The sequence below is a fragment of the Microcebus murinus genome, chromosome 7 (assembly GCF_040939455.1).
Source record: "Microcebus murinus isolate Inina chromosome 7, M.murinus_Inina_mat1.0, whole genome shotgun sequence".
NCBI lineage: Eukaryota > Metazoa > Chordata > Mammalia > Primates > Cheirogaleidae > Microcebus > Microcebus murinus.
Window position 1 is genome coordinate 34,376,951 of NC_134110.1, and position 13,566 is coordinate 34,390,516.

At 49.1% G+C, this 13,566-nt stretch overlaps 1 protein-coding gene across 3 annotated transcripts in view; it reads left to right on the forward strand.

Annotated features, from left to right (window-relative positions):
* ST3GAL1 (ST3 beta-galactoside alpha-2,3-sialyltransferase 1) overlaps positions 1-13,566 on the forward strand; it is a 92,096-nt gene that overhangs the window by 9,635 nt on the left and 68,895 nt on the right. For all 3 annotated transcript variants that reach the window (XM_012785454.3, XM_012785453.3, XM_012785452.3), the window contains exon 2: positions 11,135-11,289. The gene's annotated coding sequence lies outside the window, so the exon portion shown is untranslated. The remainder of the gene's footprint in view (positions 1-11,134; positions 11,290-13,566) is intronic.

Below are 13,566 nucleotides of genomic sequence, written 5' to 3' on the forward strand. Positions count from 1 at the left end.
TTCTGGAGCATCCTTTTTGGCAAGAAGTCCTGGTTTTTCTCCACTTGCTGCTTCCCAACGAGTCTTCGTACCGGCAGCTTCATTCTCCCTAAGGCTGGGCTCCATTCACCATTTCTGGCTGGCTCTGTGGCTTTATTTATTATGTTAGAAGTCTAGCTTGAATTTTCTTTAAAGTGGCTAAATGTGTCATCATTTATTACACAACAATAGATAACACACGTGCAATGCAAATATTTTTCCTAAGTTATAAATTATCATGGGTGTGTAGTGGTATCTCAGTGTGTTTTTTTCCACTGACGCATAATAATCGTACATATATATGGGGTTCACAGTGATTTTCAATACATACAATGCATCCTGATCAAATGAGGGTAATTGGCATATCTGTTGCCCAAAAGATTCATCATTTGTTTGCGTTGGGAACATTCAAAATCCTCTCTGCTAACTATTTGAAAACATATTGTTAACTGTAGTCACCCTGCAGTGTTGTAGAATGCTAGAACTTGTTCCTCCTACCTAGCTGTAATTTTTGTATCCTTTAAACAGTCCCTCCCCACCCCGTCTCCACATGGATCCAGGCGTTGCTGATTGCAAGCGCTCATCCTTGGGCTTGTAAGTATAAATTGAATTCAGAGAGCCCCACTGTGCCTGGGGATTGAGGAAGGAAGGTGAGCCACTTTGAGCTTGCAGGGGGCTGGAGACAGGCCTGAGTAGGAAAGCTGAGTACAAAGTTTGTAATCAGGCACATGAACTTAGCCGGCTCCCCAGTCCAGATGGGTGCTTTTTGGGGGCAACCTACTTCAAGTAAAACGAACAGCAAAACTCGCTGTTGCAACATAGGAAAATTCCCTTTTAATAACATCCTCCCAGTGGAGAGAAAGGTTTGTTGTTCTTATTACTTGAAAACACTGTTAATCCTACCACCTGGTGGAGAGTTTGATGAAAAAAGACAGTTGCTTAGGAAACATATTAGCTGCCACAAACAAGAATGTCTTTGTGGGGTGTATTATTGCTTGTTTCTAAAGCGTAATCTTAAATTTTAAAATTCAGTCTTTTGGCAAAAAAGGAAATTAAAATGAAGGGGAGACATGAGGCAGACAGTAAGGTTGTTCTTCCTTCCCCCACCTGATAGAAATTTCAAATGAAAAGCACACCTTTCAACCTGGGTTGAAGAACTGGGTTCCACCGTAAAGCCTGCTGTTATCTTTCTGTCCCTACCTGTGACATGGAACAAACTGAGCTAAGCAAACATGGTCCTTGAACTACAGCAGGCCCTCGATTAACGTTGCTGATACATTCTTGGGAACTGCATCTTTAAACGAAATGATGTATAACAGACTTGATTTCATCTTAAACTAATTGAGAGTTAAGTTCCTCTGGCATATTCCTGGCCATTAAAAACATCACCAAACTTTTAAATAAAGGCACCAAACACCTCTAATATTAAATATTGAAATATATGAGCTATCCATATATTTAAGAAAGATTAATAACAACAAGGAAGATACTTATTTACCCAGTTATTCAAGTTCAAAGTCAAGGGTGGCCAGAGCCTACCCCAGCAGCTCAGGGCACGTGGTGGGAACCAGCCGTGGGCGGGGCACCGCTCCACCCCGGGCACACTCACCTGCACACACCCTCCCTCCCTCAGAAGGGGGCCGTGTAGACACACCAGTCCACAGGCGTGCATGTCTTTGGGACATGGGAGGAAACTGGAGGACCCAGAGAAAACCCACAAAGACGTGGGGAGAACATGCCAAGTCCACACGGTGACCCTGACCGGGCGTTGATTTTCTTTGCCCGTCAACATTATAATGAGACGATGTTGAATGAAAGTCAGGGACCTGTTGTGTAGGATTTTATAAATTGAGCAGATGTCTGTACCAAGCCAAGCATCCAAACAAGGAGAACAAAATGTGCTGGCCTTGGAGACAGCTTTGGATATTGGAATACCTGCCCCTGGGATGGAGTAAACGAGGTTTTGTCTTTTTCTCTGAGCCATGGTGTCACATACTGTGACCGTTACTTGGGGCAGGGGGCAGGGCACAGTATGTCTAGTTACACAGGTTGCACATTTAGACGGTGTGAAACAAAGAAAGAATTGCAAAATCTTAGCATTTGTAGAAAGCCTTAGCAGTGCCCTTGTTCAACCTTCTCCTGCTCCAGGACTTCAATTATTCATCTACTGAGTCATTCATTGATTCATTGATTCCCTCAGTAAAAGCACTGGCTCTGCCACTTCCTAGCTCTGTGACCTTGAGCAAGTTGCCTAACTTCTCTGTACCTTCATTTCCTCATCCATAAGTGTGGATAATAATAGCACCTACTTCCCTGGAGGTACAAAGTGAGCCTTAAATGGTTTCCTACTGGGAAAGCATTTGGGACAATGCTTGCTAAATATATGCTGTGGGTAACATGTCATCATCATCATCATCACCTTCAACAGTCTTTCTCTGGCTCAGCTCCTTGGAGCAGTGTTTCCCTCACTGAGACTATGCCCTGTGGTCATCCTGCACTTGCTGGGTCACTCCCAGTGATAGGGAGCTCTCTGCCCCACACAGTAGCCCTTTGACCTCTGGGCTACTCTGTGGATGAGAACATTCTTCTTCACACAGAACTTCCAACCAGAGCAGGCTTCCTGGAGGAGGAGGCAGGGAGGGGTTCTCTGAATTTAAGGCTGGGAAATCTGGGCTTAGGAAGCTAGGGTGTGGTCTCTGGATATTAGAGGCAGGTGAGATATCCCTAAGATATCAAAGCATCCAAGAGACCACAGCACTTTATTTTATAGCTAAGAAGACAGCTCAGACCAGGCCTGTCTGGTGTGATTCCTCAGCCCGTGAGTGGTGCTGTGTGACCCTGCCAAGGCTTGCGTTCACCACTGGGCTCTCTTGTCGTCTTGGGCAGCTCAGGGTGCCCCAGAAGGCAGCCTCCTGTGCCGCCCTGCCCACCAGAGCAGGCAGCAGGGGCGGTCCCGACCAGGACCCCGCTGTGCCAGGGCCTGTCCCACTGTTGTGTACGGCACAGAGTCTCCCAGTCTCCTCTGGACCCCGCTCTGAGCAAGTCTGTGTTGGTTTGTGTGAATTCTGGCATCCGTCTGCCGCCCTTTCCTTCCTGAGTTTCTGCCCAGGATGTACAATGTACTGGTCATTTTAGACTCTTTAACCTTCTGAACTTGGCTGCGAGCTCATTATCAGTATCAGTATTTTTACAGCTCTCCGAAGTTGGCCACTGCCTTAAGTTCTCCAGGTTGGGGTGTTCGAGTTGGGGGGCCTGTTACACACCCCTTTCCACCCTGTCACAATGTTTCCCTTTAACACACACAGGTCAATAAAAGGTTCAGGGACCCAGGGTGTCTGGTCCCACTGCCTTCGTAGCAGGACCTCTGCCAGCCTCCCTCCCTCCCACTGCCCTCCACTTTGTTCCCCAGGATCAGATAAGAATAAAGTCCACCCTTCACCGAGCCATATTTCAAAGGGCTATAAATAGGACAGTTAGTACTGGTGCTCTGGGTCACATTCAACAGGGACAGACTCTGTATGATGTCAGCCCTGTCCTTGGGCCCACGGTTTCCATGGTCAGTAGACATTTTCTTTTCTCTTTCCCTCCCTCCCTCCCTCCCTCCCTCCCTCCCTCCCTCCCTCCCTCCCTCCCTCCCTCCCTCCCTCCCTTCCTTCCTTCCTTCCTTCCTTCCTTCCTTCCTTCCTTCCTTCTTCCCTCCCTCCCTTTCTTTCTTCTTTCCCTCACAAAATCTTGTCCAAAAGTACGTAGTTATGCCTCCTTAATTAGCTGAGGTGGCCTGGAAAACAAATACATCTGTGGCCCAAGTTCCCAATGGATAGGAGGGCGGGACTGATTGACGATCTAGGTGGGAGTTACCATGAGCCACATTTGGAGTGTTTGCTCCCATGTGGGACTGGTGACTTCATCTCTGGGGAGTGAGAACAGATGGCACTGGGGCGCTGAGAAACTGGACATGCAAAGTGACTGGGACAGTTGCAGCCTGACGGCCGGGGGGAACTGGGGAGCCATTGATGGCAACAGGGAGCACAGCAACAGAGGTGCTCACCAGGGAGCTGTGCTGCCCCTCCCATTACAGACCTTTTTGATTTGAGATGGGGGGAGAGGAGCTTCTAAAGCTTAGCCAGGCCACGGTGGGTCATGAGAAAGTCACAGCAGAGACACAAGGCTCAGTTCAATTCTGGCAAGGCTCGAGCCAGCCAAGTAGAGCCAAGTAAAGAAACACAAGTCAATGGGCTTGGGCCAGCACTTGGGAGGATATAGTAGGTGTTCCGTTAAAATTTCTCAAATCTGAATGGGGCCAGTGGTGGTAGCAGGTGGCAGGACAAGGAGGAGGAGGTGATGGAACAGGAGAAGGTCCCCTGCTCGCTCACACTGAGAAGGTCACAGGCACTAGGTGTGGTCCCAACTTTCTACTTGGCATCTTTGGCCCCTTCAGAAGGGCCCCCTGTCTGATCCGTCTGTAGTTCCTGCTCCCTAGCCTTCAGTCCCTCTGCCTGCCTTCATCTCCACCTCTCACCGTCAAGTGTGGAATTTTGGACCACAGTTGGGAGGGCAGTGGAGTGGATGCAGCCTCACCCCTGCAGCGTAAACCTGTCTCAGTCATCATACGCTGCAAGGGGACACAGTCAGGGGAGCCCGGGAGCTCTTGCGTCCAGGCGTCTCTCTGAGTAGCCTGGTGACTTGGGGCGGGCGATCACAGACTCTGAAAAATGAGTCTAGAATTTAACTCACGCTTAAATTTTGGAAAGGTGCCTGGCACTTAGTAGGAGCTCAATAATGAGCTGTCCTGCTCCTGGAGGGCAGAGATCCTCCGCGGAGAGCTGAGTGCATCTTACGATTCGTGGGGCTCTGTCGGGTGGGGTCTAGAGAAGCAGTAAGGCCCCAGAGCCCCCCTGCACTCTTATCCCCGAGTCCCCTGCTCCTCACCCCCTTGCTCACTGGATCCTTCCAGACCCCACTATGGGAACTCTCAGGTATCCCCTTGGAAAACCAACTCCCAATCTGTGTTGCAGACTGTGTTCTAGGAACCCAGTTCTAGGAGCTAGGGCTGCGGGCCAGCCCTGGTTTAGCCCTAAGGTAGGGCCCCGAAGGTGGCACTAGATGCCCTCGGACCTCTGCGTTGCGTGACCCTAATCACAGCCAATGTTCCCGAGTGCGCCGCGCTCTACCAAGTGTCCTACCAAGTGCGGTGATGATAACAGAAAGGACACTGGTACCAGGTCTCGATAGGCACACCAAGCACTGTTCTGAGCACCGTGTGCGTTATTTAGTTCATTCTCACAACCCCACAAGGTCAGGGACATTCAGTGTCCCCATCCGTAAGCAAGGACACTGAGCTACTGGGTGATTAGATACCTTGTCTCTGACCTGCGGTCAGGCGAGGGCACAGCCATTGGCCAAGCCGTTACGATGTTTGCCCCTATGCACAGCAGGCAGAGCCCAGCACTCTTTCCTCTCCGCTTTCTTCCTCTGCTCATGACTGTCATCATCGTCATTTCCATTTCACAGATGAGAAAACCAAAATGTCAAGAGGCACAAGGACAAGGCTGGTGAGGCAGGAGCAGGGATCGGGGGGTTTGGATACTGGCGTGTAGATTCCCACCCTGGGGTTAACGGTAGAGACGGCGGAAGTTGGTTCTGCTCACGTGTGGGCGCCGCCCGGCCACCCCGGCTCTGCTCGCTGCCGCTGTGGCGCCAATAGCTGTTGACGACAGGGCTGGCGGAGCAGGGAGGGTTCTCATGCAAGGTGGGGCCGTGAACTGGGGTAACGTGGGGGATTGGATGACCTGCGATTCAGGGTCACCTCGATCCTGGCACTGTCTCTGCGTTTGCACTTAGGAGGCAGCTTAGTGTCAACCTTCCGAGCACGAACGTTGGGATATCGTGTTCAAGACAGACCTGGCCTTGAATCTCAACTCTGCCAATTTCTAGCTGTGTAGACTTGGGCAAATCATGCAAGTCTTTCAGGGCCTCAGTTTCCATGTCTGAGAAATGGCAAAACTACCAAGGTCAGAGGAGTGCTGTGAAGACGAGCAAAGTCACGCACTTGAAATGCGTTGCAGGGTGTCAGCCTCATTGTCCGCACTCAACCCGTGGTAGCTATAGATGGTAATAACGTCTCTCCCGGCAAAGCAGCCTCAGCGTTTAGCCTTCAAATTCAGAAATCCACTTTATTAGGAGGAAGTGATGGTGGGTTGAGTCCTTTCAGAGAGAGATAGCTTTCCCAGCCTAACGGCCACACGTGTGCATCCTGCCCCAAGTTCTGTTCAGTTCAGTTCCAGCCCAGGCAGGCTGGCCTCCCAGCCCCGGGTCTCCAGGGAGGGAAGTGCAATGGCATCCCAAAGGGGACCATCCTCTGAGCTTCTCCACTCAGTTTCCTCACACCCTCCGTGTTAGCCGTGTCATTCCCGGTTCCTGCTCCCAGAATATCTGCCCCTAAACCCGGCTGTGGACACGAGGCCCTGTCGGCAGCCCTGCTGTGGACATCGCAGCACTCACACCAAGCTAGGTTTGCTAGGTCCTCGCTCCGTTCCTCGCTCAGCTTCTGTGTCTGCCCTTGCACCCTCCCACTTCTGGGTCATCTGTCTCCTTTGGAAACCCATCTGGCCAGACAGTCTCAATCTTGATCTCATTCTCCATGAGCATCGTGTTCCGGATAGGAATTCAGGTTACAAAGCCAACCTCTAGCACATTTATGATCTTCCACTGGATACAGACTGGTGCCATCCCTTGCTTGTGAGCCTGCATACCCCTGCCCATACAATACAGTGGGCTTTTGGAGGGCAGAGCCTGAGAGTATGTTGTTGTCTCCACCAGGGCAGAACACACTGTGTGGCATAGCCCAGGCTAAGGCTCCGTAAATCCTGATGCAAAAGTAAACTGTGTAAGTCCAGGATTCTGAAGTTGAGCTAGTTTATAATTCAGGCTTCGGTCTTTACTAGGCATACGACCTTGAGCAAGTCACTTACTGTCCTCAAGCCCCCATGTACTCATCTTCAAAATGATGAAAATAATAGTACACACCTCCAGGAACCATTGTGAGGATTAACTGAGCTTTTGAGTACGAAGGGCTTAGTTTAGCAAAGTGCTAGTAAGCACTTAAAAATGTTACCTGCTATTACTACTGCTAGTTTTGCTTTGTTTTTATTAAAGTGATTTCACGTTGTTTTTTATTCAGTTGTTTTTCAGCACCACCTTGCAAAGTGTAATTGAAGCAGATACAGTTTCCATTTTACCAGTGAGTAAAGTGAGACTCAGAGAAAGGCTGTGTTTTCTCAACCCACACAGCTGGACTTGCCCAGCCTCCCCTGTGGGTGCACCTAGAAGCAGGCTGCACTGTTTTGGAACATGACATGCTCACAGTCCTGGGGAAAGATTCCTATAATTTAAAAACGCAGCTATGGTATTCAGCCAGACCCAGTGTTAACAATTATTCAGATGATCGTTTTTCTCTTGGAGGAGAAAAGCTATGATTTATTAAGCAAACTGGCTCTTCGCCTCCAGGAGTGATGTCAAGTTTTACTTCCATTTCGCTGCTCTACCCGGAGAAGACACAAAATTGGAGAACAAAATCTCTTATGAGATTTACTGTATTATTAATGTATTGTGCAGTAGAAAGGAACCTCAGATGGCACGTGGGGGCTGTGACCGGTGGGTGTACTAACAGGGACAGAGAAGGAAGGAATTATGGATCCAGAACAGGAAAAATAAGTGTATAACTGTGATTTGTTTGACCGGAATTTGTCCTAATCTGTGCTCTAGCTGGAGCGGAGAGACATTTTTCTTGCCACTGAGTCTCCTGGGTTAAGCCCAGCAGTTCCCTGCTTGGGTCCTGCGTTGGTGCTAGAGACTGCCAGTCGGATGGATAGAAACGTTGGGATGGGTGGCTGGGGTAGGATGAGAGGAGGTCAGCTTGGTTGTGGGAACAGTGAACCCAGAGTCTAGGGCCCTTGGCCCATGGTTCAGCTGTGCTGCTGTCCAGCCGTCTGGTGGAGGAGCCACTTCTCCAGGCCTTGTTTTCCTTAAGTGTGATCTTGGTGAGTCACGGGAGCTCAATATGCACTCACATGAGCTCACCAATGAGGACTATGTCTGATTTGTCTTTCTTGTGTGGTGCATATTCATGAACACAGTTCACAGATGCTTCTGTGGTGAGAGTTTCACTGTTTTTAATTGGAGTCAGTCTTGGAAGGGCTGGGGAAGTGGAGAAGCAATGTAGAAAGAAGCATGACAACAGGGCATGGTTGAGAAGAGAGCTTCAACATGGCATTTCAGGAAGGGTGGCCAGGGTCATGTTAACATCAAAAAGCAAAGGACATCTAAGTAGCACCGGGCTATTCCTAGGATCATTGGCACAAAGACAGTGGGGCAAATGCCTTCTCTGTGTTCCCAGTGCTGGGGGGCGGGGGTCTAGTGTTTAAGATAAGCCCCATATTGCAAGCTCGCCAATTGGGGATTGGAATACAGTGCAATCACTGACTTATTTATTTTTTAAGCCAACTCAAGACCAGGGAAAGAATTTGTTTAGGATTATGTGTTGACCCAAGAAGAAGAGTCTTAGGCTTTAATCGAAGATCACAGGTAGCTATAGGTGCCAGGCTATGGAGTTGGACATCTAAGGCTCAGTTAAGAGCACGTCTCCACATTTAGTTTAATTCCCAGATTTCCCCTTATGTCTTATGGCATGGAACAATTGCAATATATAGCTCTGCATATGCGTAGCTACATGCAGGTTTTTTTTGTGATGATTATCAACTATTTAGTGAAATGTAGCATGCATAAGACTCGAACTTGGTTACAGGCTCCTGCTAAGTTTATAAATCAGCCACATCCCAACTGCTGCTCTGAGATTCATGTGCTTATTCACCCATTCATTCATTGATTCACCAGTCTTCATTTAGTGCCTGCTGTATTCATACAATAGCCACTGCAGGTGAGGGTGTGACATATAATGATGTCCCTAAGAGGTTTGGTCTAGAGAGAGCACCTGACAGTAGGATTCAGGTGATGGCTAGTGCTTAGAAAGTTCTTGCTAAATGAAAGAACAAATGAATAAACACATGAGTGAAGCCATAGGCACCCCAAGGGAGGGCCCCTAACCCAACTTTGGATGGGGGTGTGTCAAAGAAAACTTCTTAGAAGTGTAAATCCTGAATCTTTTGGGTCACTCCCTCATTCAAGAAATAGCAATTGACTTTCTCCCACATGCCAAACAGTGTGCTGGGCTGTGCAGACAAAAGTGGTAAGCAGGGTAGACGTGCCCTGGTGATGGGAGGGAGGAAGGCCCGGGTTACAGTTGACAAGGATCCCACTGGCTACTGCTAAGAGAAAGGGGTGGATCTGGAGGAAGAGGTAATAGCAACACTAGTTAGGAGGCTGTGGCGGTGAGCACCTGCCTTAATTCTCATTTCAGACAATGGGCTAAAAAGGAAGAGTTGCCTTCCTATAGCTTTCCGTTCCCAGCCCTTGAGCTCAGCCCTAACTGCTCAGACTCTGGCCACTTTCATGTTTCTTCCATGTAAACATCCTGCCCCCATCAGCAGGCGCCAAATAGAATCTGTTTATAGTCAACAGTACACTTGGTTTCCAGAGCCAGACAGAGGCAGACCTTTAAATAACTCTGGGCTCAGTCACTAAATCGTGTTGATTTTGCCTCTAAAATAGCTCTCAAATCTCTCCCACTCTGCCTTTTGCCCAAGGCCCTGCCTTCTGGCCCTCATTATCTCTGGACAGTCACCAACATGTTTGGAAGAAATTCAACCCTTTCTCACTAACAAGGAAGCTTATCATTTTTCCAGGGTTGTAAAGATACCTTGGTGATTGTATCAGTTAGCTTTCTCTGCATAACAGACAGCCCCAATCTTAGGGCTTTAAAATAGCAAGCGTTTATTATTTCTCCTGACTCTGTGGGTTGATGGGCATTTCTTCTGGTCTTGTTGGGGCTTGGCAGAGGCTGGATTGCCTATGATGGCCCCACCCACAAGCCTGCGCCTGGGATGCCTCTCTCCAGGTGGTTTCTCCTCCTGCAGGAGGTTAGCTCAGGCCTGCTACTGTGGCTGCAGAATGACTCTCAGCAGCCAGAGGGGAACTTCTAGGCATAAGCACTTTGTAAGCCTTATTTGTACCACATTTGCATGTTGTGCCGTTGGGCAAAGTAAGTAACAAGGCCAAGCTCAGATTCAAAGGGTGGAGAAATAGACTCCACCTCATGTTGGAAGGGCAGGCAAAGCCACGTGCAGAGGCGTGTGCATGCACGTGGCCTGGCAAATCACAGCCATTGCTGCACTAATGGCTACCATTACAATGAAGACTTTGGAACCAGCAGGAATGGGGATGTTCTCTGTGGTAGCCTGTTCCCAGCCACTTACTGCCCTTGTCATCCTGGGCAAGTTGACTCACCATAAGCTCTCCAGCCTCTCCTGCCCAGCCACCATATGGGACAAAGTGGGGCCACCTCAGTGATGCCAGGGGAGGATCAGATGAGGACATGCACAGTGTGCATGCCTCAGGGATTGGGACCCAGCCAGAGAGCTCCTGCTGATCTTCCTACTCTCCAAAGAAGCCTTCAGAAGCCGGTTCTTAGTGGTCTCAGCCTGATTTATCCCTCCTCCCTGATCTCACGCTTTTATTAATACATTCACATTGTGCATATTTCTTTTTCCTTGTCCCTGGAGACACTTTTCTCAAGTTTTGTGTTTTTTGCCAAGCAGATCTCACTAGCACCTATTCAAGGAGCTGCTTAAAACGTCACCTCCTCTTTAAATTCTTCTTCCAGGCTGATTTGGCCATTGCCTCCTCAGCTGCCCTCAATGTCGCTCGCTCACCTCCTTGTGTCGCCTTGCCCTGAACTGTTTCTGCGTTTGCCTGTTTTCTCCGCCAGGCTGAGCTCCTTGAGGACAGAAGTTATGATTTACTGACTTCCTGTCCTGGCTTGTGGCGGGCTGTGCCTGGAACAGAACAGGTGCTTGTTTAAAAAATATTGATGTATAAATAATTGGGTGAGTGAGTGGAACAAATGGGTGAATGTCTTTTCATTATCTTGAGTCATCTTAAAAAGGCGGTGGATGAACTAAATGCCAAAACTGACTTAGATGTTTGTCCTCTTCCCTTCTAGCTGATACCACCTTCAGACCCCCAACTTCCTGAACTGGAAATGCCAAGGAGAGGGAATTAGTGCCTCCAAGACCTGTAGTGAGCAAACACTTTGAGCTTTTTGGCCAGGCCAGCCCCAGCGGTGGACCAGAGATGCACGTCACTCAGCCTATTGAGGTAAGTGACTAGTCTGTCCACAGCGCGAGGGGGGTGTGCTGTCTTTTCTGGTTTCTTCTGTGGGTTACATTGCAGAGGAAGGGCGGATGTTCCCTGTTTCTTGGTCTCCTTGTGACGAGGCCTGCCTCTCCCAGAGATAGCCCATAAGGAGGAGGGCCCGTGGAAGGGAAATACATCCTCCCTTGGGGGAAAAATGCAGACCTGTTGGAGTATCAAGCAGCCTCTCTTTTTCTTAAAGGGAGAGCTTTTTGAGCTCTCACGAACACTGGTGAATGAAACCTGGACTGGGAGCATCATTTGATGACAAGAGCTTATCATCCCCAAGAAGCCCTGGTGTTTCCTAGAGCAAGCATCGGCAGACTGTGGCCTACGGGACAAGTCTGGCCTGGCCTATTTTTAAATAAAGCTTTGCTGGCACGCTGCCATGCTCATTTGTTCAGGTATTGTCTGTGGCTGTTTTCACACCGCAGCAGCCGAGTTATTACCACTGAGAGTGTAGCGTGGCTGAAAAGCCTGGAATATTTACTCCCTGGTCCTTAACTGGAAAAGTGTGCCAACTCTGGTCTAGACCTGAGCTGTCTACATGGAGCCGCTCCATATGGGGCTATTGCAATTTTAATTAGTTAAAATGAAATAAAACCAAAAATTCAGTTCTCAGACATGCTTACTACATTTCACATGCTTAGTAGCCAACATGTGACTCAGTGTGTTTATTGCTACTGGGGTAGCATTGCTTCTGGGCTGTCTAGGAAGTGTATGTGTGTGTGTGTGTGTGCACAGGTGTGAGATATCCACAGTATACACACCATCCACAGTACACATATCATCCAGATCACTTCTAAACTGACCTATCTGTATATCAAAACCACCATGAGTTCACACTGATGACGCTGGAACATTCGTGAGATTCATGTCTGTGTGACGACGGTGAACTCCACTCCCACGCTCAGCACCACCACTAGCCACCATGTTTATTACACTATGATCAGGCCAGGTTCTGGACCCTTTCCCTTGCTGATATTGCTATAGTAACATGAACCCAGTGGCCCAAGTGGAGATGATGAAACCAGGACTCTGAAAAGCTAATTAACTTGTGCAAAGCAAAATTAACTTGTGCTATTAAAATGGCAGTCTTACAGTCAGCACCTCTTACAGTGAGCTGCCTGTCAGTTTTTGATCAAAAGGCCCAGGGAGACACCACTGTCCCAGGAGAAAAACTAGAGCAGGAGGTGGGGGAAACGTTTGTCCCCACTGACCAGAGGTCTCTGGGTGTCCTGGCAGAAGGCCAGCCAAAACATGATGATGGACACCGCACCCTTCATTGCCCGGGAGCCACGTGTCTGCTCTGCATTGCTCTGACGGAGTCCTGTAAGGGAGTGTGTGCAGGAGCACGTGGCAGTGAGTGAACATGCTTATGCATGTGCGTGTTTCCATGGGGGTAAGGGCCGCTGTTCTGTGCTTGCAAAGAAGTTGATCCGGCCGAGGGTGTAATTACAGAACTGGGCCTCTCCGCAGAGGGAGCATTTCATCTCTTGCAGTGGAGTTTTTTGAGAGAGCTGTTTCAGCGTGGAGGCCTTAAACACATTTGTATCCCCAGATCCCAGCAGAACATGCACAGAATGTGCACTTGATCATGCTGGCTTCATGCAGGCATTCACAGATGCTTCTGAGTTTCTTCACTGGGCCAGGCACTGTTCTAGTCTGACAAAGGTCCTAGCCAGGGATGTGGAGGGGGAAGAAATCCCCAGCAAACAGTGAAAAATATAAATGTGAGAGGCAGGGGCAGGGGGGCTGGGGGAGGACACAGCATGGGTGTGCTGATGGGGGGTCTCCAGGAGATGTTTCTGGAACCAAGTCACACTGCTGATAGGAGAGAACAGCAGGGAGGCTGCAGATCACAGGACAGGCAGGGACTGATTTTCTCCCCTCCTGGGGGCTGTGGCCTCCCACTAAGAGCCAGGCCTGCTTTCCTCCCTGGCAGAGTCACAGGCGTGGACACTGTCTCTCAGAACTCAAGCATTTCCTCCAACAGAAAGAAATGTTATCAGCTGGCCCAGAGGGAAGGACAGCAGGCTGGAGCATTCTGATTAGATAAGAGGACATCCTGGCCATCATTAGATATGCAAATGGTGGTGGCAGTGAGGAGCTGGTGCTGATAACCTTTAAGAAAAGAGCAACAGTTGCAGAGACAGGTAGACTTGAGCATTTGAAAGGCTAGCAGGAGGGGGAGTCTTAACTTATACAGGGTGATGTTAAGGACAGATCCAAATGGAGTGA